Genomic DNA, 27,863 nt, shown 5'->3' on the forward strand with positions numbered 1-27,863 from the left:
ACCCACAGCACCTTTTACTGGTGGGACCCGCAGACAAACGTGTGCCACGAGTGCCACCTACTTGGCAGGATAAGAAAAACAGAACCCAGAGATTTCACAGAAAAATCTTTCAACCTGTTGGGTCCAACACCCAGGGAAATCTGACTAAATGCCCAGACGCCAGCAGAAGATAACGGATCACGCTCAGAAAATTGAAAATATGGCCGAGTTAAAGGAACAAACCAATAGTTCAAATGAGATACAGGAGCTGAAACAACTAATGCTGAATATAAGAACAGAAATGGAAAACCTCTTCAAAAACGAAATCGATAAATTGAGGAAGGACATGAAGAAGACATGGGCTGAACAAAAAGAAGAAATAGAAAAACTGAAAAAACAAATCACAGAACTTATGGAAGTGAAGGATAAAGTAGAAAAGATTGAAAAAACAATGGATACCTACAATGATAGATTTAAAGAGACAGAAGATAGAATTAGTGATTTGGAGGATGGCACATCTGAATTCCAAAAAGAAACAGAAACTATCAGGAAAAGAATGGAAAAATTTGAACAGGGTATCAGGGAACTCAAGGACAATATGAACCGCACAAATATACGTGTTGTGGGGGTCCCAGAAGGAGAAGAGAAGGGAAAAGGAGGAGAAAAACTAATGGAAGAAATTATCACTGGAAATTTCCCAACTCTCATGAAAATTATAGATCCAAGAAGTGCAGCGCACCCCAAAGAGATTAGACCCAAACAGGCGTTCTCCAAGACACTTACTAGTTAGAATGTCAGAGGTCAAAGAGAAAGAGAGGATCTTGAAAGCAGTGAGAGAGAAGCAATCCATCACATACAAGGGAAACCCAATAAGACTATGTGTAGATTTCTCAGCAGAAACCATGGAAGCTAGAAGACAGTGGGATGATATATTTAAATTACTAAAAGAGAAAAACTGCCAACCAAGACTCCTATATCCAGCAAAATTGCCCTTCAAAAATGAGGGAGAAATTAAAACATTCTCAGACAAAAAGTCACTGAGACAATTTGTGACCAAGAGACCAGCTCTGCAAGAAATACTAAAGGGAGCACTAGAGTCAGATACAAAAACACAGAAGAGAGAGGTATGGAGAAGAGTGTAGAAAGAAGGAAAATCAGATATGATATATATAATACAAAAGGCAAAATGTTAGAGGAAAATATTATCCAAACAGTAATAACACTAAATGTTAATGGACTGAATTCCCCAATCAAAAGACACAGACTGGCAGAATGGATTAAAAAACAGGATCCTTCTATATGCTGTCTACAGGAAACACATCTTAGACCCAAAGATAAACATAGGTTGAAAGTGAAAGGTTGGAAAAAGATATTTCATGCAAATAACAACCAGAAAAGAGCAGGAGTGGCTATACTAATATCCAACAATTTAGACTTCAAATGTAAAACAGTTAAAGGAGACAAAGAAGGACAATATACTAATAAAAGGAACAATTAAACAAGAAGACATAACAATCATAAATATTTACGCACCAAACAAGAATGCCCCAAAATACGTGAGGAATACACTGCAAACACTGAAAAGGGAAATAGACTCATATACCATAATAGTTGGAGGCTTCAATTCACCACTCTCATCAATGGACAGAACATCTAGACAGAGGATCAATAAAGAAATAGAGAATCTGAATATTACTACAAATGAGCTAGACTTAACAGACATTTATAGGACATTACATCCCACAACAGCAGGATACACCTTTTTCTCAAGTGCCCATGGATCATTCTCAAAGATAGACCATATGCTGGGTCACAAAGCAAGTCTTAACAAATTTAAAAAGATTGAAATCATGCACAACACTTTCTAGGATCATAAAGGAATGAAGTTGGAAATTAATAATAGGCGGAGTGCCAGAAAATTCAAATACGTGGAGGCTCAACAACACACTCTTAAACAACGAGTGGGTCAAAGAAGAAATTGCAAGAGAAATTAGTAAATACCTCGAGGCGAATGAAAAAGAAAACACAACATATCAAAACTTATGGGACGCAGCAAAGGCAGTGCTAAGAGGGAAATTTATTGCCCTAAATGCCTATATCAGAAAAGAAGAAAAGGCAAAAATGCAGGAATTAACTGTCCACTTGGAAGAATTGGAGAAAGAACAGCAAACTAATCCCAAAGAAAGCAAAAGGAAAGAAATAACAAAGATTAGAGCAGAAATAAATGAAATTGAAAACATGAAAACAATAGAGAAAATCAATAAGACCAGAAGTTGGTTCTATGAGAAAATCAATAAGATTGATGGGCCCTTAGCAAGATTGACAAAAAGAAGAAGAGAGAGAATGCAAATAAATAAGATCAGAAATGGAAGAGAAGACATAACTACTGACCCCACAGAAATAAAGGAGGTAATAACAGGATACTATGAACAACTTTACGCTAATTAATACAACAATTTAGATGAAATGGACGGGTTCCTGGAAAGACATGAACAACCAACTTTGACTTAAGAAGATATAGATGACCTCAACAAACCAATTACAAGTAAAGAAATTGAATCAGTGTTGCAAAAGCTTCCCAAAAAGAAAAGTCCAGGACCAGATGGCTTCACATGTGAATTCTATCAAACATTCCAGAAAGAATTCGTACCAACTCTCCTCAAACTCTTCAAAATAATCGAAGTGGAGGGAAAACTACCTAATTCATTCTATGAAGCCAACATCACCCTCATGCCAAAAACCAGGTAAAGATATTACAAAAAGAGAAAACTACAGACCAATCTCTCTAATGAATATAGATGCAAAAATCCTCAATAAAATTCTAGCAAATCGTATCCAACAACACATTAAAAGAATTATACATCATGACCAAGTAGGATTCATCCCAGGTATGCAAGGATGGTTCAACATAAGAAAATCAATTAATGTAATACACCACATCAACAAATCAAAGCAGAAAAATCACATGATCATCTCAATTGATGCAGAGAAGGCATTTGACAAGATACAACATCCTTTCCTGTTGAAAACACTTCAAAAGATAGGAATACAAGGGAACATCCTTAAAATGATAGAGGGAATATATGAAAAACCCACAGCTAATATCATCCTCAATGGGGAAAAATTGAAAACTTTCCCCCTAAGATCAGGAACAAGACAAGGATGTCCACTATCACCACTATTATTCAACATTGTGTTGGAGGTTCTAGCCAGAGCAATTAGACAAGAAAAAGAAATACAAGGCATCAAAATTGGAAAGGAAGAAGTAAAACTATCACTGTTTGCAGACGATATGATACTATACGCCGAAAACCCGGAAAAATCCACAACAAAACTACTAGAGCTAATAAATGAGTACAGCAAAGTAGCAGGTTACAAGATCAACATTCAAAAATCTGTAGCATTTCTATACACTAGTAATGAACAAGCGGAGGGGGAAATCAAGAAATGAATCCCATTTACAATTGCAACTAAAAGAATAAAATACCTAGGAATAAATTTAACTAAAGAGACAAAAAACCTATATAAAGAAAACTACAAAAAACTGTTAAAAGAAATCACAGAAGACCTAAATAGATGGAAGGGCATACCGTGTTCATGGTTTGGAAGACCAAATAAAGTTAAGATGTCAATCCTACCTAAATTGATTTACAGATTCAATGCAATACCAATCAAAATCCCAACAACTTATTTTTCAGAAATAGAAAAACCAATAAGCAAATTTACCTGGAAGGGCAGGGTGCCCCGAATTGCTAAAAACATCTTGAGGAAAAAAAACGAAGCTGGAGGTCTCGCGTTGCCTGACTTTAAGGCATATTATGAAGCCACAGTGATCAAAACAGCATGGTACTGGCATAAAGATAGATATATCGACCAATGGAATTAAAGAGAGTGCTCAGATATAGACCCTCTCATCTATGGACATTTAATCTTTGTTAAGGCAGTCAAGCCAACTCACCTGGGACAGAACAGTCTCTTCAATAAATGGTGCCTAGAGAACTGGATATCCATATGCAAAAGAATGAAAGAAGACCCATATCTCACACCCTATACAAAAGTTAACTCAAAATGGATCAAAGATCTAAACATTAGGTCTAAGACCATAAAACAGTTAGAGGAAAATGTAGGGAGATATCTTATGAAACTTATAATTGGAGGCGGTTTTATGGACCTTAAACCTAAAGCAAGAGCACTGAAGAAAGAAATAAATAAATGGGAGCTGCTCAAAATTAAACACTTTTGTGCATCAAAGAACTTCATCAAGAAAGTAGAAAGACAGCCTACACAATGGGAGACAATATTTGGAAATGACATATCAGATAAAGGTCTAGTATCCAGAATTTATAAAGAGATTGTTCAACTCAACAACAAAAAGACAGCCAACCCAATTACAAAATGGGAAAAAGACTTGAACAGACACCTCTCAGAAGAGGAAACCAAATGGCCAAAAGGCACATGAAGAGATGCTCAATGTCCCTGGCCATTAGAGAAATGCAAATCAAAACCACAATGAGATATCATCTCACACCCACCAGAATGGCCATTATCAGCAAAACAGAAAATGACAAGTGCTGGAGAGGATGCAGAGAAAGAGGCACACTTATCCACTGTTGGTGGGAATGTCAAATGGTGCAACCACTGTGGAAGGCAGTTTGGCGGTTCCTCAGGAAGCTAAGTACAGAACTGCCATACGACCCAGCAGTACCATTGCTGAGTATCTACTTAAAGGACTTAAGGGCAAAGACACAAACGGACATTTGCACACCAATGTTTATAGCAGCGCTATTTACAATTGCAAAGAGATGGAAACAGCCAAAATGTCCATCAACAGAAGAGTGGCTAAACAAACTGTGGTATATACATACAATGGAATATTATGCAGCTTTAAGAGAGGATCAACTTATGAAGCATGTAATAACATGGATGGACCTAGAGAACATTATGCTGAGTGAGTCTAGCCAAAAACTAAAGGACAAATACTGTATGATCCCACTGATGTGAACCGACATTCGAGAATAAACTTGGAATATGTCATTGGTAACAGAGTCCAGCAGGAGTTAGAAACAGGGTAAGATAATGGGTAATTGGAGCTAAAGGGATACAGACTGTGCAACAGGACTAGATACAAAAACTCAAAAATGGACAGCACAATAATACCTAATTGTAAAGTAATCGTGTTAAAACACTGAATGAAGCTGCATCTGAGCTATAGGTATTTTTTTTTACTATTATTATTACTTTTATTTTTTTCTTTATATTAACATTCTATATCTTTTTCTGTTGTGTTGCTAGTTCTTCTGAACCGATGCAAATGTACTAAGAAACGATGATCATGCATCTATGTGATGATGTTAAGAATTACTGATTGGTATGATTTCTAAATGTTGGGTTAATTTCTTTTTTTCCGTTAATTAATAAATAAAAAAAAAAGTATCTTTAGAGTACACATTTCTACCAACAGTCTCTTCAGAGCATTTTAGGACTTCTCTATGAAACACCTCACAACTCTTCCAGAATCTTCCCCTTATCCACTTAAAAAGCCCCTCCAATGGGTTTGGTATTTGCAAACAGCAGCACCTCACTTCTATGGTACCAAAATCTATTTTTCTTTGCTAATGCTGCCATGAATATAATATACCAAAAATAGGTTGGCCTTTACAAAGGAAATTTATTAAGTCACAAATGTACAGTTCTAAGGTCATAAAAATGTCCAAACTAAGGCATCCAGAGAAAGATATCTTGACTCAAGAAAGGGCTGATGACATTCCAGTTTCTCTGTCAGCTGAGAAGACACATGATGATGTCTGCTAGCTTCCTCTCCTCGCTTCTTGTTTCAAACGGCTTCCTGGGGGCACTTTTTCCCTGCATCTTGGGAGATCTGTTTCAGCTCTGAACCTTTTTCCAATATGGTTTCCTCTTTAAGGACTCCAGTAAGCAACTCTATGTTGAATGGGTGGAGATATCTCCATGGAGACCACCTAATCAAAATGTCCCACCCACAATTGGGTGGGTCACAACTCCAGTGAAACAGCGTAATCAGAAGTATCTCACTCAACAATACTGAATCAGAATTTAAGAGCATAGCTTTTCTGGTATACACAACAGTTTCAAACTGATACACTAATTCATTTTATGAGCCTCACATCACTCTAATATCAAAAGTAGATAAAGATGCTAAAAGAAAGGAAAACTACAGACCAATTTCCCTAATGAATATAGATGCAAAAATTCTCAAGAAAATAGTTACAAATCAAATCCAATGACACATTAAAATAATTATATATCACAACCAAATGGGGTTCATACGAGGCATGAAAGGTAGTTCAAAACATGAAAATCACTCAATGTAATAAAACACATTAAGAAATCAAGAGGGAAAAACGCATGATTATATTGATTGACACTGAAAAAACATTTGACAAAATTCAGCATCCTTTTCTAATAAAAACACTTCAAGAGCTAGGAAACAAAGGAAACTTCCTCAATATAATAAAAGACATATACAAAAAACACACAGCCAGCCTCATCTTTATGGCAAAGGACTCATTTACCCCTTAGATTAGAATGAGACAAGGATGCCCACTGCCACCACTATTATTCAGCTTTGTGCTAGAATTTCTAGCTAGAGCAATCAGGAAAGAAAAAGGAATAAAAGGCCTCCAAATTGGAAAAGAAGTAGTAAAACTTGCATTATTTGAAGATCACATGACCCTATACTTGGAAAATACTGAGCATCTATGACAAAGTGAATTACGCTAATAAACATATTCAGTACAGTAGTGGGATACAAGATTAATGTGCAAAAATCAACACTGTTTCTATATACAAGTAATGACCTAATGGAAGATACAATTAAGGAAAAAATTCCATTCAAAATAGCAACTAAAAGAATCACGTATTTGGGATTAAACAGACCTGCATACAGAAAACTAGAAAACATTGCTAAAAGAAATCAAAAATCTAAATAGGTAAAAGGCATTCCATGCTCATGGATAAAAGGATTTGATGTCATTAAGATGTCAAGTCTACCCAAATTGATCTACAGATTCAAGCAATACCAATGAAAATTCCAACAACCTACTCTGAAGACTTGGAAAAGGCAGTTATCAAATTTATATAGAAAGGAAAGAGATCCTGAATAGCAAATCAAAACTACCATGAGATATCATTTCATACCAAAAGAATGGTTGTTATTAAACAAAAAGGAAATGCTAGAGAGGATGTGGAGAAATTGGAACACTTATTCACTGCTGGTGGGAATGTATAATAGTTCAGCCACTGTGGAAGTAAGTTGGTGGTTCCTCAGAAAACTAAATATCGAGTTGCCCTATGACCTGGCAATACTCGGTATATATCCAGAAGAGCAGAAGCGTGACACAAACAGACATTTGCATACCGAAGTTCATAGCACCATTATTCATAATTGCCAAAAGATGAAAACAATCCAAGTGCCCATCAACAGACAAGTGGATAAATAAAATGTGGTATATTCATACAGTGGAATATTATGCAGCAGTAAGACAAAATGAATTCCTGAAGCATATGACAACATGGATGAACCTCCAGGACATAATGCTGAGTGAAATAAGTCAGATACAAAAAAAAAACAGATACTTAATGATTTCGCTCTCATGACCCTGGTAAAGATAAACTCAGAGTTTTATAATATAGAATATAGGGGACCTAGATAAACACAGAAGCTGGAGAGAGGTGAACAGTTACCTAATGAGGTTGAACTTTAGGAATGGATAGAGGTGATGGTAGTTCATTAGTGGGTTTATAAGTAATATTGCCATACTGAAGGTGAAATTGATGGAAAGGGTTGTATAGAGCCATGTATCTCACTCACCAATTAACACTACAGATATAAATAAGCTTTTGAATAAACTATTTAAATATATGAACCTTATACAAAGAGTCAGTAATATAGGGGTATACGGGGAAAACTATTGTATGCAACGGTCTAAATTTAACAGGGAGACATCAGCAGTATCACACCAATACTAGGAGTAAATAATTGGGGGCTAGGGACAAAAGTTAAGGAGAGTTTTGAATTTTTTTCTTTGGTGAGAATGTGTTCATCTGTTATTTTTTTCTTTGGAGCAATGAAAAGTGTCTAAAATTGAGAGTGATGATAATTGTACAAAGAAGTGAGGATACTGAGAGACATAGATTGTTTGTTTTGGATATTACCCATGAGGGCCAATCAATGGAGGGGACCAAAGGGTATAATGACTGAGAACCAGAAAGGTGAACTGTGGTATAAACATATGGAATATTTTGCGGTTACAGAAAGGAACGAAGTTATGAGGCAGGCAATGAGGTGAATGAATCTTAAGGACATTAGGTTATGCAAAATAAGCCAGAAAAAAAGGGACAAATATGCTATGGTCTCTTTTAGAGAATACTTACAAGAAAATTGGAGCCTAGATTGTAAGGTTTTAAAGCAGTCACATTTTTCCTGAGCTTTAAGTGTTATTTCTAGATTCTGAGATGCTGTATTCTATGTGTATAAACTGATTTTTCCCTGCAGCTTTGGATACCTGTGTGACACCTAAGACTCAGAGCTGGAACTCTGTGGCTCTGACAGTCAGTATTGCTACATATAACTGTTACAGAAACGAAAAAAAGAGATCAGGGTTCAATTAGAGATAAGAACAAAAACAATCTGGTTGGGACTAAAGTAAATCAGAATACAGGGATAAGAAGGACACTGTATTTTAGAATTTCACCTACTCTATGGGACCGAAGGAAGAGAGTTTTATTTTGTCCAAAATCTAAATTTTCTGTAGCATACAATCTAACTCAACCTGTCTGGGTAGTTCATTTAAACAACCCAAACACACGGAACCCAGAATGGGAATGAGGGGTTGTAATTCTCTATAGCGTAATGTAATACCCAGATACATCCCAGAGTATGTTGGGCAGATAACTGAAAAAGCATTGGCAAAGTCCCTTGAGGAATGGAAGAAAAAACATGAAAGCATTAAGCTCTACCCCCTAGGAACCCCCTGATGCTCTCTTAAATACTAAGGACTCCCAAGTTAACAGGCTAAGCCCCTGATCCTGAGGTTTGCTCTTATGAAACTTATTACTGTAATGGAGAAGCTAGCCTAGCTATAATTATGCCTAAGAATTACTTCTGGAAAACCTCTGGTTACTCAGATGTGGCCTCTAAGCTCAACTCTGCAAGGAAAATCATTACCTTCCCCTCTACGTGAGAGACCAGATATCGAGGGATGAGTCTTCACGGCAACATGGCACATAACTCCTAGGGATGAGCCTGGTCCTGGCACCATGAGTTTGACATGCCTTCCTGACTAAAAGGGGGAAAAGAAATGTAATATAATAAGGTATCAGTGGCTAAGAGAGTTCAAATAGAGTTGAGTCGCTACTCTTATGCAAGCTTCAGCTACGTATTACTAATTAGCACATTCTGCCAACCTCCAACCAATATCATTCCTGTTAACCCTAAAGAACAACCAGGGATTCTACAAAAGTTGAGATCCTACAAAAGTTGCACACACTAAGCTTACTTTTCAGAAACCTAAAACCTTCAGACGGTTCCTAGGCCAGATAAATCCTGAAACCCAGAGATGCCAGTCTCTCCAAGATCATCAACCAGTTCCAATCCCCTAGTCCACATTGTCAACACCCCTTTTCAACATGAGAAAAGTTAGGATGGGCATAACTCAAATATCTCTAAACACTAGGAGTAGGGTCAAAGAAAAAGGAGGAGTTATAGAAGTTATGACTACTCAATCATTACATTGATTTATTTTTTAGTCTCCATTGTCTTAAAGTGCTAGAAGGAAAGACTTGAAATTGTGGGAAATGTAGCCCATACCAAACTTTGAAATCTGTTCTATAAACCACTTGTTAAAAGGTACTTTTAAATGTATCACTTTTTGTATATATATATTTTACAATAAAAATGTAAAAAGTGCAATTATGAATCTATGGTTTGCACATACAAAAGAAATAACTTATATAACAAGTACCAGAAAAGATCTGTAGATGGAATAAAAGAGGAAAAGTATATGTATATACTATTGAAGTCAGCTTGGTTTCAAGACAAATATGATTGTTTTATATTTAGGATGGCAAAATTTTATCCCAAGGTAATATATGCAAAGGTAAACATATAGAAGGAAAATACATACAAAATACATCCAGATAGAAATAAGAATGGACTCAATATGGTACAATACAAAAAAATCAAATAAATATGAAATTAACCATTATCGGAAGAACTGAACAAAAAAGGTATAAGACTTACAAAGACAAAATAGCAAATGGAAGAAGAAAGTCATGTATTATCAGTAGTGATTTTTATATATAAATGGCTTAAAGGCAGAGATTGGCAGAATGGATTAAAAAAAAGCGTAATCCAACTAAATGCTGTTTACAAGGACCAACCTTAAATTCAAAGATATGAGTAGGCGGAAAGTGCAAGGATGGAAAAATATGTACTACAGAAGTAACAACTGAAAGAAACCAAGGATGGAAAAATACGTACCACAGAAGTAACGACCAAAAGAGCTGGGGAAGCTATACTAATATCAGATAAAACAGACTTTAAATCAAAAACAGTTTACAGGGACAAAGACTATCATATTATATTATAAAGGGGTCAATTCAATGAAAAGATTTTAAAAAGTATAAATTTTTGCATTTAAAGGCACCTGTATTAGCTAGGGTTCTCTAGAGAAACAGAATCAACAGGAGATATCTATAAATATAAAATTTATAAAAAGTATTTCACACAGCCGTGGGGATGTAGAGTCCAAGACCTGTAGGGCAGGACACAAGCTGGCAACTCTGATTAAGGTTCTCAATGAACTCTCAGGAGGGGCTGGTTGGCTGAAGCAGGAAGAGTGATTGCCTCTTCTGAGTCCTCCTTAAAAGCCTTCCAGTGATTAGATTAAGTATCATTCATTGCAGAAGAAACTCCCCAATCATCTGTGAATGCCGCCAATGTGGTGATGATTTAAGTCCATGAAAATGTCCTCATAGCAAAAGACAAGCCAGTGTTTGCCCAACCAGACAACTGGCACCACCACTTGGCCAAGTTGACACATGAACCTGACCATCCAGTCTACCCCTTGTCAACTTGGCAGCTGTACACACCACCTTAAACCACACTTAATCTCTACATAGAAAAGAATTAGACACATTTTTCCTTGCCTAATAATACTCAACTGTCCCACATACAACTGGAAACACATTAAATCTCTCCAGAATAGGGTGCAAGTCCTTGGGTAATATTCATTCTTAATTTGATATCTTACAAATTAAATACTATAACATGAACAAAACAGCTTATGTCATATGATAAAGGGGATAAAATAAAAACAAACAAAAACAAAGATATTTGATTTATGTATAAATACAAAGATACTAATTCAAAGGAAGGAAGAAATATCCATACCATTACAGTCCTCATTGCTATAAGTGATCATGTGGCCGTAGTTGATATTTATCACTATGTTCTTCCACTACTCATTCCATGTTTCTTTATCCCCAGTAAGGACTTCAGCTGGCCGTGGTTCTTTGCCTGGTGGGGTGACCCAAACCTTCATTCCTGAAGTTTCAGAGCCATTGGTAGTCCTGCCTGGATTGAGTTGTTGCTGTTTTCCATTTATTTTAATCACAGGACTTGGTAATACTAAGATATGCCCTAGGGGATCTCCCATATTTCAGGAAAACTCTTCTTTATCTCCATTGTGAAGTTGCAGTTCTATTTCCCCCTGATAGTCAGGATAAATCACCCCAGCCAGCAAAGTAATCCCCTTCTTGGTTTGTTGATCCAAGGGCACGAGTACCCCAAAGTGACCAGGTGTCAGCCTTAGATTCCAGTTCAATGAAATCATTGTTGTGTCTCCTGGTGGAAGCACTTCCCCTTCTGGAACTAAAACCTATACACCAGCAGAGCTCAAGGTCACGGGGACAGGAAGCAAAAATTTTCATAGTGGATCTACTAGGGGTAATAGTGAGTGGTGCCACTCCCATTTCCACTCCTTGGTTTCTGGGCCCCTGGGAGAAACAGCACCATACAGTGGATGCTGATTCAGAGCATGCATAGCCTCCTGGAACACATTACCCCAGTCCTGCAAGAAATTACCATTTAGTTGGTACCATAACTGAGTTTTCAAAAGGCCATGAATGTCCAAATTAAGGCATCAATCAGAGGACATCAGCTTTGAGGAAAAGCCGCTGGGATCTGGGATTCCTCTGTTACATGGAAAGGTACATACCAACATGTGCTGGTCCTTCTTCTCTCTGGGTTCTGGTTCCAAATTTAGCTTTCTTAGCTCCGATGTGTCCCAACTTCTAGGGCTTTTTCTTTCTCTCTTAACGTCTCTGGCTCTCTCTCATAAAGGGCTCCCAGATACGATCAAGATCCACCTTGAATTGGGTGGGTCACATCTCCATGGAAACAACTTAGTCAAAAGGTCTCACCCACAACAGGTTTCATATATATACTGTGATCATATGGGGCTTATCCCAGGAATTGAAAGCTGATTCTATATTTGAACATCAATCAATGAAATACACCATATTAACATTCCTTTGCAATTTCATCTGGTGAAACAGGATTAATCACTCCAGAGTAAATCCCCTTAGGTTGGGTGGCCAACTCCTCAGGGCAGGCTGGAGGAGGGGTGGCTATGTCCTCAGGGTAGACTATTACAGGGTTATCTGGAAAAGACTCAGCATGATCTAGGGTTTCTACCTCTCCACAGCCATCATTATCAATCCATACGCCGCCATCCCATTTTTCAGGGTCCCACTCCTTTCCAATCAATGCCCTCAATTTTAACAGCAGACACCATGCAAGGTTGAGATTTCAGTTTACATTGTAAAATTGCTACCCTAACAATGAGACTCTGAGTCTAATTTTCAGAGATCTCAAGTCTGCGGCTACAGGAAAAAAAGATTTTCCTTCAGGGCACTCAAAGAAACTTTTATACTTGTCATATGGTGCAAAACTTCTCATTTGAAGCCTTCAGATCATCCCTTTCCCTCATTAGTGTATACAGCATAGCTAACAACAACCAGCCAACAACCCTATATCCACAAACCCCCGTAAAGGTGTCAAAAATATTATCCCCGAGAGCCTGGATTCATATAAGCAAAGCATTACAAGAATCCAATGGTGATATTTTGACTATCTCTTTTGCCAACTCACCCCATGGATTGGCAGTGTCATTCTAATAATGGGAAACAAGTGCCTTTGAGTCCAGTAGGAGTAGAAAACTAATGATAAAAACCGATTTTTAAGATTCTGTTTCTTAAGAACCACTCTCAGTACCAAGCTTATGTATTAACTAGGGTTCTCTAGAGAAATATAATCAGCAGGACATATCTGCAAATACAAAATTTATAAAAGTGTCTCACGTAACCACAGGGATGTAGAGTCCAGGGTCTGCAGGGCAGCCCACCAGCCGGCAGCTCTGATGAAGGTCCTCAATGAACTCAGGAGAGTATGACTATCTCTTTTGCCAACTCACCCCATGGATTGGCAGTGTCATTCTAATAATGGGAAACAAGTGCCTTTGAGTCCAGTAGGAGTAGAAAACTAATGATAAAAACCGATTTTTAAGATTCTGTTTCTTAAGAACCACTCTCAGTACCAAGCTTATGTATTAACTAGGGTTCTCTAGAGAAATATAATCAGCAGGACATATCTGCAAATACAAAATTTATAAAAGTGTCTCACGTAACCACAGGGATGTAGAGTCCAGGGTCTGCAGGGCAGCCCACCAGCCGGCAGCTCTGATGAAGGTCCTCAATGAACCATGAGAATGTAAGAGTCCAAGATCTGTAGGGCAGGCCACAATCTGGCAGCTCCGATGAAGGTCCTCAATGAATTCTCAGGAGAGGCTGGTTGGCTGAAGCAGGAAGAGTGATTGTCTTTTCTGACTCTTCCTTATAAGCCTTCTGGTGATTAGATTAAGCATCACTCATTGCAGGAGACACTCCCCTTAGCTGATTGCAAATGCAATCAGCTGTGGATACCACCAATGTGATCATGATTTAAGTCCATGAAATGTCTTCATAGCAACATACAGGCCAGCACTTGCTCAACCAGACAACTGGGCACCATCACCAGGCCAAGACACATGAACCTGACCATGACAGCACCTAACAGCAGTGCCCCAAAATACATGAAGCAAATACTGACAGATTTGAAGGGAAAATTTTATGGTTCTACATTAATAGTAGGAAATGTCAATATGCCACTTTCAATAATGAACAGAACATCTACACATAGAAGACTTGAGCAAATACTCTAAACCAGCTAAATTTAACAGTTATATATGGAACACTTCACTAAAAACCAGCAGAATACACACTATTCTTGAGTGCACAAGGATCATTTTCCAGGACAGATCACAAAACAAGTATCAGTAAATTTAAAAATATTGAAATCATGCAATATATCTTTTTCAACCACAATGGAATGAAGCTATAAATCAGTAACAGATGGTTTCAGAGGAAATAATAAGAATTAGGAAGTATCTTGAGGCCTATGAACATGAAAATACAACATACCAAAACCTATGGATCATAGCAAAGGCAGAATTGAGAGGGTAATTTATAGCTCTAAATACTTACATTAAAAAAGAAAAAAGATTTCAAATCAGAGACATAATTTCTATACTAGAAAAAGAAGAGCCAACTAAACTTCAACTGAGTTGAAGAAAGGAAATAACAAAGATTAGAGATGGAATATATATATATATATATATATATATATATATATAAAATAGAGAACAAAAAACAGAGAATATCAACAAAACCTAAAGTTGGTTCTTTAAAAGATCAATAAAATCTACAAAACTTTATCTAGGCTGATGAATAAAAAAAGAAAAATCAGAAATGAAGATTGACATTACTATCAATCTCACTGAAACATGGGAGGATACTATGAACAACTGCATGCCATGAAATCAGATAACATAGATGAAATGGACAAATTTCTAGAAACACAAGAACTACCTACACGGTCTCAAGAACAAGTAGAAGATCTTTACAAAACAATAGCTAATGAAGAGATTGAATCAGTAATAAAAAGCCTCCCAACAAAGAAAAGGACCAGATGTCTTCACAGGGGAACTATCAAACATTCCAAGAAGAATTAACCCAATCGTGCTCACAGTCTTCAAAAACATTAAATAAGAAAGAACACTTCCTAATTAATTCAACAAGGCCAACATCACCCTCATACAAAAGCCAGATAAACATACCACAAGAAAAGAAAATTATAGACCAATATCTCCTATAAATACAGAGGCAAAAATTCTCAACTAGCAAACCAAATCCAAGAGCACATTAAGAGAATTATACACCATGTTTAGATATCCCAGGTATGCAAAGTTGGTTCAATGTAAAAATATCAATTAATGTATTATACCACATTAATAGAATGAAGGGGAAAAAAACACATGATCATCTCAACTGATGCAGAAAAACCATTTGACAAAATCCATCATCACTTCTTGATTAAAAAGCATTTAGAAAACTAGGAAAAGAAGGAAACCTCTTCATCATGATAAAGGAAATATATGAAAACCCACAGCTACATCATACTCAGTGGTGAAAGACTGAAAGCTAAGATGAGGACTAAGACAAGGATGCCCACTGTCACCACCATTATTCCACACTGTGCTGGGATTTCTTGCCAGAGCAATTAGGCAAGAAAGGAAATAAATGGCTCCCAAATTGGAAAGGAAGAGGTAAAACTTACCCTAACTGCAGATGACATGACCCTATATGCAGAAAATCCAGAAAGGTCCACACCAAACCTCTAAAGAGCTATTAAATGATTTCAGCAAAGTGGTGGGGTACAAGAGCAACAACCAAGAGCAGAAGTGATTCTACACACTAGTAATGAACAACCAGAAGAAGAAATCAAGAAAAAAATTATATTTATAATAACTAAAAGAAACAAATACCCAGGAAAAAATCTAATCAAGGATTAAAGGACCTCTAAACAGAACCTATGAAATACTGCTAAAAAAAATCGAAGAAGAGTTACATAAATGGAAGAACAGTCCTTGTTCACAGATTGGAAGATTAAGTACTACTAAGATGTCAATTCTACCCAAAACGATTTACAGAGTCAATGCAATCTCAATCAAAATTCCAATAGCCTTTGCAGAAATGGAAAAGCTAATCATCAAATTTTTATGAAAGGGTAAGAGGCCTAAAATAGCCATAGCCATCTTGAAAAAGAAGAATTAAGTTGGAAGTCTCATACTTGATGATCTTAAAATTTATTACAAAGCCATAGTAAACAAAACAGCATGGTACTGGCAGAAGGACAGATAAATAGACCAGTGGAAAATCACTGAGAACTCAGAATTCAACCCTCACATTTATGGCCAATGGCTTTTTACAAGGGGGTAAAGACCATTCAATTAAAAAAGAATAGTCTCCTCGACAAATGTTGCTAGGAAAACTGGCTCTCAATTTGCAAAAGAAAGTAGGTGGACCCCTACCTAACACCATATAGAAAAATCAATTCAAAATAGATCAAAGACCTAACTATTAAGAATCAGAACAATAAAACTCCAAGAAGAAAAACTGGGATGCATCTTCAGGACCTTGTGTTAGGCAATAGTTTCTTAGACCTCACACCCAAAGCATAAGCAAAAAAAAGAAAAAAATAGATAAATGAGACCTGACCAAAATCAAAAACTATTATGCCTCAAAGGACTCTATCATGAAAATAAAATGACAATCTACACCATGGGAGAAAATATTTGGAAACCATGTATCTGATAAAGGTCCTTTCAAATCTTTCAACTTAACAACAAAAGACAATAACCCAATTAGAAGATGGTCAAAAGGCTTGAATAGACACCAACTAGAATGGCTACCATTAAAAAGACAGACAATTACAAGTGTTGGAAAGGATGTGGAGAAATAAGAACTCTAACTCATTTTGGTGGCAATGTAAAATGGTCCAGCTACTGTGGAAGACAGTTTGGTGGTCCCTCAGAAATTTAAATATAGAATTACCATCTGACCTGGAAATCCCACTTCTAGGTATATACCCAATATAATAGAAAGAAGGGACTTGAACAGACATTTGCACACTAATGTTCATAATGGCATTATTCACAATTGTCAAAAGATGGAAGTAACACAAGTGTCCATTAACCAATGAACACATGAACAAAATGTGGTATAAACTCACAATAGAATATTTTCAAACAAAGAATGGAATTTTCCCCATGCAGGCTTCCAGTGCCCTCCAACTTCTTCCACTAAGCGTGGGCACCCCCTCTCCCTCGCTCCTGTGCCCCACTGCCTGCTCGTGGGTCCAGACTGGCCCACTGGGCCACTGTTGCCACTACAGTACCAGCAAGGAAAGAGATACTTTGAAGATGCTACTTCATTATCTTCTGACTTCTGTTGTGTCAGTTGAAAAATCAGTTTAGAATTTAATTGCTCCTTTAAAGCAAAAGACATAAACAGGTCATGACACATTTAGCAAAAAGTCAACAACTGGCTACAAAAGCTATCCAGCATTTTTGGGCAGCTACTGAAATTATACAGAACCAGAAGCAAATTGTCAACGTGACCACATTACAAAGTATATATCTCAAGTCCATGGTATGCATCCAAAACAGACCACCTGTCAGCTTAGCTCTTTTGTTTTTTGTTTTGCTGTGAAAAGATATTAAACATTTTCACAGCTAAGCCACCTGTTGGCTTAGCTGTGAAAGATGGTCTTATTGTCGAAACTCTAATAGTGGACTGCAAAGGTTCAAAAGCTGGTATTGAACAAGAAGGATACTGATTGCTAGGAGATGAGGTTGACTGGGTATTCTAGTTTGCTAACTGCCAGAATGCAATATACCAGAAACATAATGGCTTATAAAAAGGGAATTTAATAAGTTGCTAGTTTACAGTTCTAAGGCTGAGAAAATGTCCTAATTAAAACAAGTCTACAGAAGTGTCCAATCACAGGCATCCAGGGAGAGATACCTTGGTTCAAGAAGGCTGATGAAGTTCAAGGTTTTTTTCTGAAGTGGAAGGGCACATGGCGAACACAGTCAGAGTTACTCTCTCATCTTTAACAGCAGGGGTGAACATGGTCAGGGTTTCTCTTTCATCTGGAAAGGCATGTGGCAAACACGGCATCATCTGCTAGCTTTCTTTCCTGGCTTCCTGTTTCACGAAGCTCCCCAGGTGGCATTTTCCTTCTTCATCTCCAAAGGTTGCTGGCTGATGGACTCTGCTTCTTGTGGTTATGTCTTTCTGCTCTGCTCTCTCTAAATATCCCATTCTCCAAAATGTTTCCTCTTTTATAGGACTTCAGAAACAAATCAAGACCCACACAAATGGGTGGAGACATATCGTCACCTAATCCAGCACAACAACCACTCTTGATTAAATCACATCTTCAGGAAGATGATCTGATTACAGTTTCAAACACACAATATTGAAGAGAGATTAGAAGAAACGGCTGCCTTTACAAAATGGAATTAGGATTAAAACATGGCTTTTCTAGCATATATACATAATTTCAAACCAGGACACTGAGAAACAAAATCATGACTGGTATTGGTTTTTTTTTTGTTTTGTTTTTTAAATGGGCAGGCACTGGAAATCTAACCCAGGTCTCCAGCATGGCAGGCAAGAATTCTGCCACTGAGACACTGTCGTACCACCCTGACTGGTATTGTTTTGAATGCCATTTCCTGGAGAGGTGTTGTTATGTGACCTGTGTTTTCGTGTATTATTCCAAATGTTTGTCTCATGAGTTCAGGCTTAGAGACAGCAGTAGTCACTGGCAGTGCCCAGTTTGTAAGAGCATTAAGACAAAAAATACAAACAGGAGATGAGCACGTACCTGAGATTCACTGTCTCCCACATGATGAAGCAGGTTATAGATCATAATAAAAAGAGGAAAGACAATAAGCATCTGATGTACAGAAGGCTGGTTCATTCAGCCCTGATGTTCCCGCCATAGCAGAGAAAGCAAATAAAGGGAAATACTGAAGTTTTGAAGAGTTCAAAGCTGATGCTCAACTACTTCTCCAGAACACCGTGATTTTCTATGGAGCACACAGTGAACAAGCTGACACAGCAAGGATGCTACATAAAGACACATGTCATGAGCTGGATGAACCACAGTTTGGCAAGAATTTCTTCTATTTATCAAATGCTCATCCTGACAATTGATTTTGCTATCCTTGAATACCTAATCATGAACTGGTTTGGGCTAAAACGAAAGGTTTGGGGTTTCAGCCAGCAAAAGTCATGCAGAAAAAGGACAATCAGGTTGACATTCACTTTTCTGAGCACCACCACCAGAAGGCCTGGATTTATTCTCAAAACATAAGATATCACAGTTGACATTAATCAGTTACATGTTAAAAAAAAGTGCAGTATGGGTTGGAAAAAGGCACGTGATGAGCTGGAACTGCACCAACGTTTCCTTTGTGAAGATTTTGAAAATTGAATTATTCTACCAGTAATGAACAGATGAAGGTTTTACTCAGGAACCAAGAGAAAAGAAAGGATGATGTAATCAAAGTATGGAACCCAAAAAAGAAGAACAACAGCCTGAAGCTGAAGCAGTAAGTTTGAGCCAGGAAATTCCCACAATGCCTCAGCCAATAGAAATAATTTCAGTTTCAACTCAGACCAAGAAGTTAAGTGCTTCTTCTCTAAGAAATTTGCATCAAAGCACTCACACCAGAAACGATGGAGTGTGTCCAAGCAAGTACCACGACAAATACACCAAAATTTTCAATGACCAAATGCAATCCAATCACAGCCTGAAAGAGTTGCATGAGTTGCATTCTGAAATAGAAGAAAAAAGACAAGCTGTGAAAAAAAAAAGAGAGAGAAGTTGAAAATAAAGCTGTAGCTAATATCCAGGTGAGATGGCCAGAAAATGTTAGCAAGTAAAGGAAAAGTGTAAATACAGATTTGGGGACACTAGACCATCCATTCTCCTATATGCCTAGTAATAAACTCTTTCTCTCTTTGTAACCCAGGTGTCTCAGGAATTGGTTATTGAGCTTACTGGGTAAAAGAATCCACCGGCTTTGTCCAGTAACAATTTGGACAAATGCCCAGGGCTTTGGAGCCCTAGCCGAGCAGGTAAGCCAGGTAACTGAGCCTTTTGCAGCCACTGGACTGAATTTAGTCTAGATGCTTGCAAATGGGATTTCTCTGTTCTGCTGGTACACTATTTTGGCACCATAAAAAACTTTAAAGACAGAAACTGTTTCTAGTTCCATACCAGGACATCTTACTAGGTGAGTGGGTTATCAGGATAAAAGTGGACTGGGGAGTAAATAGGCGGTTCAAGTTCCCTTGGCTTAGGCCTGGGTCATGCTTCCAGAATGATCCCCTTTGCTCTGACTTCTGCTTTTGGCTACCGTATTACACAGGGTTTGAAGCCCTGACCTAATCCAACAATTAACTGGTATTTAACGAAATTAAGTAGGCTTGTTTAAATGCTAGTGAGTGTGCTACCTGGGTATAGTAAGAATTAATGGTGTTAAATAGTTAAATGGTGTGTTAAGCATTTTAATTACTGTTTGTTAGTTGGTATGTTCAGTCTAGTTATTAATTGGCATGTTAGTGAAATATAATAAGTATTAAGCGTCTATTTGAATTTGTTGATTGGTATGTTCCTGCATTTGTATTGGTCAAATGTTCAGAATTGGTTACTGATTATGGAAATTATTTTAAAAAGAGAACCTTTGGGCCATATTGGAAATTGAAAAGATTTTGGCTATGAATCTATAAAAAAAAAGGTTTTATTTCTGTACCATAATCTGGCCTCAAAATGTTTTAAAATTAAAATACTACCATTATACCTAAAGTTATAGATATGGTGCTAGAATTATCCTGCAAAAAGGGAGAAATGGTATGAGAGAATAGTAATTCTATGTTTCTGTTTTTTTGTGTAACTAATTTTCTATTTATGTCTATCTGTATTTTCAATGCATATTTTCATACCTCCAGATAGTAATAGCAAATTAATAAGAAAAATTCTTAAAGAGCTCTATTTGGACTGCTAGAAATAACTAGGTGCCTGATATAATATATAAATTGGTACTTCTGAAATAAAAGAGTAAAAAGAGAAAAACTTCTCTGAACGGCAAGATTTAAAACCCTAGTACTATAATTACTGTAAAAAATTGCAGTATATTTTCCATCCTTGGTAGTCAATGTACTTTTAAAATTGTTGATAATTTTAAGATATTTCAACCTCTGATAAAAGGAATTTTATGATAAATTTTGAACGGAACAAATTCAATTTATTCTACTTAGGTATATTCTTCCTAAATCTATATAAGCTTACTGATAAAATAAGCTAGTATTATAAATACAGTCTCAAAATTTCACTTAAAATAGCCTAACCAGATAGGTTAGTTACATGAACTGAGCAATGTACCTGGTAATAAAACTTACAGAAAGTATAATAAAATTAAAAATATGCTAATGATTCAAACATATTCTATTTAAGAAATCAGTTACATTTAGTAAGAAATATAAATGGATTTTTTTATAACCTTGATAACCTAGATTTCAAAGAACCTGGATTTTGGTTACTTGGTGATCTGTTACCTCAATATGTGAAAGAATTTGAATTTGTAGTGGTTTTATTAATGTTAATCAGAATATTTCTATTAGTAAATGCTGTCATAAATAAAGAAAACTTAATTCTTAGCTTCAAAGAGTTTAATTCTAGTTAGAGTATACTCGTACAAGGGCATAGTGTAAGACAATAATAATGAAGGAATAAAAAGGCTGGAAAAACTTAAAAAGCATTTAGATGAAGAATGACCTAAGAAGACCTCATATAAGAGATGACTTTTATAAGACCTTTTAAATAAGAAAGTAGTATTTAAATAAATAGAGCTCTGAACTAGTTCCTATAAGATTACTTTTTTAAAAAAAGCTACAGATTATAGAAACAGCCAAATTATCAGTTACATTGCTTTGACATATTACTTTTCTAAAAGTATATGTGGTCAGCTATAGGTCTGATCTCCATCTGTAAAAAGGAAAGACTTATTTAAAAAGCAGGTCAAATATATATATATATATATATATATTATATTTTATCTGTTTAATTAGTATAATTCGGTAAATGTGTAAAAGGGAAACAGAACAAAACCTCTGCTATGGTTTCTTAATATAAAACAACTGTCTAATGTTTTTATTTCTGAAAGTAGTTTCATTTAAAATGCTTACAAGTTCCAGGTCAAGATGGTGGCTTAACAATGTGCGCATTTTAGTTCGTCCTCCAGAACAACTACTAAATAACCAGAAACAGAACATAACAGCTCCTGGGGCCACATCAGTGACCAGACACACAACGTACCCCAGTCTGGACCAGCTGGACTGGCTGCAAGCCTCCCCAGAACTGTTGAGTTCCAAAAGCTGCAGTGGCTGGTGCCCCTCCCCCACAGGCTACTTCCCAGAGGGGAAAGGAAAGGACTTTAACAGCACCAGGGACTGGGCACAATCAAATGCCAATTGTGGAACTAATTAACAAATTCTGACTACTAAAAATAGGCCCCCAGCTTAGGTGAACCTGGTCAAAGCAGAGGTTGCTCATTTTTGCCGTGGCACCAAGGGGGCAAGGCTGACAGAAAAAAGGGGGAAAAAAAAAGAAGGAAACAGAGGTTTTTGTGGCTGTGTTTCTACAAAGGCTTGACTGTCTTTGTTTAATCCATTAACATTCAGTGTTATTACTGCATAGGTAGTACTTTCTTCTACCCCAGGCATAGGCAGAAGTGAGCTCTTTTGGGGGCTTGTCTGGAGTCTGTGCCTTCCCCAGGGGAGGGGTGAAGCCCAACTCAGGTGGAATTCCTCCCTCAAGGAATTCAGACCCCAGGGCTTGGTAATTTGAAGTCATTAAAACCAGCCTACAACCTCTCATCAGTCTCCACCACACCTCCAGCAGGGAGAGTCCGCCAAAGTTAAAGGTACCGCATCATCTTACGCTGGTGGGACCTGCAGGCAGACAAGCGCCACACATAGGGCAGGATAAGAAAAACAGAGTCCAGAGACTTCACAGGAAAGTCTTTCAACCTACTGGGTATCAACCTCAGGGAAAACCGACACAGGTGACTCTCTCCTCCTGCTAGAAGGCCAGTTTGGTCTGGGAAAGTCTGGCTGGGGTCTATAATATCTAAGTAGACCCTCTTAAGTGTGGGGGGGAAAAGGCACCACAAAAGCAGGGCAAGAAACAAGAAAACAAGAACTGAAAAATTCTCCACTGTTAAACAAAACTTAAGCTAGAGGTCCAGATAAAGCTGAACTGAATGTCAAAGAACATATAGACAACAAATTCATCCAGCAAGAAAACCCTAGGTAAAAGAAGTGAAAGCAATCTCCAGAATAAACTAATTAAGGTAATTACATGCCTAGATGCCAGAAAAAAATAACAAATCACACTAGGAAAATTGAAGATATGGCCCAGTCAAAGGAACAAACCAACAATTCAAATGACATACAGGAGCTGAAACAATTAATTCAGAATGTACGATCAGACATGGAAAACCTCATCAAAAACCAAATCAATGAATTGAGGGAGGATATAAAGAAGGCAAGGAATGAACAAAAAGAAGAAATGGAAAGTCTGATATAACAAATCACAGAACTTATGGGAATGAAAGGCAAGGCAGGAGAGATGGAGAAAACAATGGAAACCTACAACGGTAGATTTTGAGAGACAGAACATAGGATTTCTGAACTGGAGGACGGAACATCTGAAATCCGACAAGAAATAGAAACTATAGAAAAAAAATGGAAAAATATGAGCAGGGACTCAGGGAATTGAAAGACAATATGAAGCGTATGAATATACATGTTGTGGGTGTCCCAGAAGGAGAAGAGAAGGGAAAAGGAGGAAAAAAACTAATGGAGGAAATTATCACTGAAAATTTCCCAACTCTTATGAAAGACTTAAAATTACAGATCCAAGAAATGCAGCGTACCCCAAAGAGAATAGATCCAAATAGACATACTCCAAGACGTTTACTAATCAGAATGTCAGAGGTCAAAGAGAAAGAGAGGATCTTGAAAGCAGCAAGAGAAAAGCAATCCATCACATACAAGGGAAGCCCAATAAGACTATGCACAGATATCTCAGCAGAAACCATGGAGGCGAGAAGACAGTGGGATGATATATTTAAATTATGAAAAAAGAACAACTGCCAACCAAGATTCTATATCCAGCAAAATTTTCCTTCAAAAATGGGGGAGAAATTAAAACATTTTCAGACAAAAAAATCACTGAGAGAATCTGTGACCAAGAGACCAGCTCCGCAAGAAATACTAAAGGGAGCACTAGAGACAGATACGAAGACAGAAGAGAGAGGTGTGGAGAAGAGTGTAGAAAGGAAGACTATGAGTAAAGGTAAAATGAAGGAAAATTAGATATGACATATAAAATCCAGAAGGCAAAATAGTAGAAGAAAGTACTACCCATGCAGTAATAACACTGAATGTTAATGGATTAAACTCTCCAATCAAAAGACATAGTCTGGCAGAATGGATTAAAAAACAGGACCCATCTATATGCTGTCTCTACTCAAAGGACACAAGGCCAAGGACACAAATGGACATTTACACACCAATGTTTATAGCAGCATTATTTACAATTACCAAGAGATGGAAGCAGCCAAAATGTCCATCAACAGACAGTTGGCTAAACAAACTGTGGCATTTACATAAGATGGAATATTATGCAGCTGTAAGACAGAATAAAGTTATGAAGTATGTAACAACATGAATGGACCTTAAGGACATTATGCTGAGTGAGATTAGCCAGAAACAAAAGGACAAATACTGTATGGTCTCACTGATATGAACTGACATTAGTGAATAAACTTGGAATATGTCATTGGTAACAGAGACCATCAGGACATAGAATTAGGGTAAGATATTGGGTAATTGGAGCTGAAGGGATACAGATTGTGCAACAGGACTGAATATAAAAACTCAGAAGTGGACAGCACAATATTACCTAACTGTAACACAATTATGTTAAAACACTGAATGAAGCTGAATGTGAGAATGATAGAGGGAGGAGGGCTGGGGCATAAATGAAATCACAAAGAAAGATAGACAATAAAAATTGAGATGGTGTAATCTAGGAATGCCTAGAGCATATAGTAATAGTGACTAAATGTACAAATTTAAAAAATGTTTTTGCATGAGGAAGAACAAAACAATGTCATTACTCCAGTGTGCTGAAAATAGATGGTAATTAATATTTTAAAATTTCAACTTATATGTGAGACTAAAGCAAAAAATGCTTATTTGGTACAAATCTCTACTTTGACTAGTGGATCTCCTAATATAACTTATGCAGATAGCTGATTGAACACCTTAAGTACATGGAACTTTGGGTAGGACATGAGATTTTGTTGGTTTGCCCAGGTGATACCCTGATGAATCCCAGAGTGATTTGATCATTGAGTGGAAAAGTATTTGCAAAGTCCCCTTCGGGGAATGGTGAGAACAGGGGAAAACTCAACTTCCCCAAGTTGAATTCTTGATATTCTCACAAGCAGTGTGGGCAACCAAAGCTATAGGCTGAGCTCCCAGTCTTGGGGTTTGTTCATATGAAACTTAACCCCACAGGGGATAGGTCAAGCCTACTTAAAATTTAGCCTAAGAGTCACCCCCAAGAGAACCTCTTTTGTTGCTCAGATGTGGCCTCTCTCTCCAGCCAACACAGCAAGCAAACTCACCACCCTTCCCCTGTCTACGCGGGACATGACTACCAGGGCTGTGGATCTTCCTGGCAATATGGGACAGAAATCCCAGAATGAGCTGAGATTCAGCATCAGGGGATTGAGAAAAACTCTAGAATGAGCTGAGACCCAGCATCAAGGGATTTTGAGAAAACCTTCTCTACCAAAAGGGGGAAGAGTGAAATGAGACAAAGTGTCAATGGGTGAGAGATTCCAAACAGTTGCGAGGTTATCCTGGAGGTTATTCTTGTGCATTAAGTAGATATCACCTTGTTAACCAAGATGTAATGGAGAGGCTGGCGGGAACTGCCTCAAAATGTAGAGCTGTGTTCCAGTGGCCTTGTTTCTTGAGGATGACTGTAAAATGATATAGCTTTCACAATGTGACTGTGATTGTGAAAACCTTGTGTCTGATGCTCCTTTTATCTACCTTGTCAACAGATGAGTAGAACATATGGAATAAAAATAAATAATAGGGGGAACAAATGTTAAAATAAATTTAGTTTTATTTTGGTATTTATTTTGAGAGAATTTGTGACCAAGAGACCGGCTCTGCATGAAATAGTAAAGGGAACAATGAAAGGGAGGGGTAAGGGGTATGGTATGTAAACTTTTTTTTTTCTGTTTGTTTTATTTTTCTGTTGTCTTTTTATTTCTTTTTCTGAATTGATGCTAATGTTCTGGGAAATGATCATGATGATGAATATGCAACTATGTGATGATATTGTGAATTGCTGAGTGTATGTGTTGGGAATGTTTGTGTTTCTTGTAATTTTTTTTTGAATTAAAAAAGTTTTTAAAAAGTAAAAAAAAAATGCTTACAAAATTTTGAGCTTAGATTTTAAGCTTTAACTATTATCTTTAACTTCTGAAATGCTTTGCACTTTGTATAACCTAGTCGTTCCTTGGAACTTTAAGTATCTGTGTAACACCTGAGACTCAGATTTAGTTCTCCAGTTCTCAGAGTCAGCATAAGTCCATATAGCAACTGCTACAAAAAAACAAAAAACTGAAAGAGATCAAACTCTGATTAAAGATGTGATGAAACTGATCTAGTTAAAACTAAGGTAAATCAATATAGAAGGTAAAGAAAGTATTGTATATATATTTTAAAACTTGAACTTTTTTGCGAGATAAAAATGTTTATGGAGAGCCACGATGGCTCAGCAGGCAGAGTTCTCACCTGCTATGCTGGAGACCCAGGTTCTATTCCCAGTGCCTGCCCACGCAAAGAAAAAGAAAAATGTTTATTTTGTCCAAAGTTTAAGTTTTCTGTAGTACACTATCTAATTTAATCTGACTAGTCAGTTAATTTAAACAACCTAATCCAGCTTTATTTGATATAGAACCTGGAATAAGGAATAAAATCTCAATTTTCTGTACAAGGTAACATTATTCCATGATACATTTCAGATTATTTTGGGCAGATAATGAAATAGTGTTTGCAATGTCCCTTGAGGGACTTGAAAAATAGAACTATTAAGCTTCCCTATCTAGGGAATTCCTGATATTTTCTTAAGTAAGATGGACTCTCAATTTAATAAGCCAAGGCCTCAATTTTGAGGCGTGCCCTTATGAAATTTATTTCTGTAATAGCAAACTGAAGCTACTTATGATTGGTGCCTGAGTCATCTCCAGAAAATCTCTGCTGTTACTCAGATATGGTCACTCTCCAAGTTAAACTCTGAACTTCTCTCCCTACATGGGTGATTTCTGGGGTATAAGCCTGGCTCTGGCATCGCAGGATAAAACTTGCTCTGGCACTGTGAGACATAAGTTCCAAGGATGAGCCTGGCTCATGATGGATTAACTGACCAAAAGAGGGAAAAAGAAATAGAGTTCAATGGCTAAGAGACTTCAAATAGAGTTGAGAGGGCATTCTGGAGGTTACTCTTATGTAAGTTTCAGCCAGAGACTGCAAACTGCCATAACATGGCAACCCCCAATCAGCAGTGTTCCTGGAAACCCTGAAAGATATCCTGTGCTCTAGAAAATCGTATTTGTTAAGTTTGTTTTTCAGAGACTTGAAACCTCCAGATTGTTTCAACGCCAGAGAAGTTCTGAAATCCAGAGATATAGGACTCTCCAAGAACAACAACCAGTTTCATTGTATCATGCCTTTGCCTCTTA

General features: G+C 37.1%; 1 protein-coding gene and 1 pseudogene across 5 annotated transcripts in view; one reads left to right on the forward strand and one right to left on the reverse strand.

The window, feature by feature from the left end:
- Positions 1–27,863, reverse strand: part of ICA1L (islet cell autoantigen 1 like) — a 139,737-nt gene that overhangs the window by 52,264 nt on the left and 59,610 nt on the right. The window lies entirely within an intron of this gene.
- On the forward strand, positions 17,473–19,859 carry LOC143676843 (zinc finger MYND domain-containing protein 11-like; annotated as a pseudogene).

This window comes from Tamandua tetradactyla, chromosome 3, assembly GCF_023851605.1.
Source record: "Tamandua tetradactyla isolate mTamTet1 chromosome 3, mTamTet1.pri, whole genome shotgun sequence".
In the NCBI taxonomy this organism is placed as follows: Eukaryota; Metazoa; Chordata; class Mammalia; order Pilosa; family Myrmecophagidae; genus Tamandua; species Tamandua tetradactyla.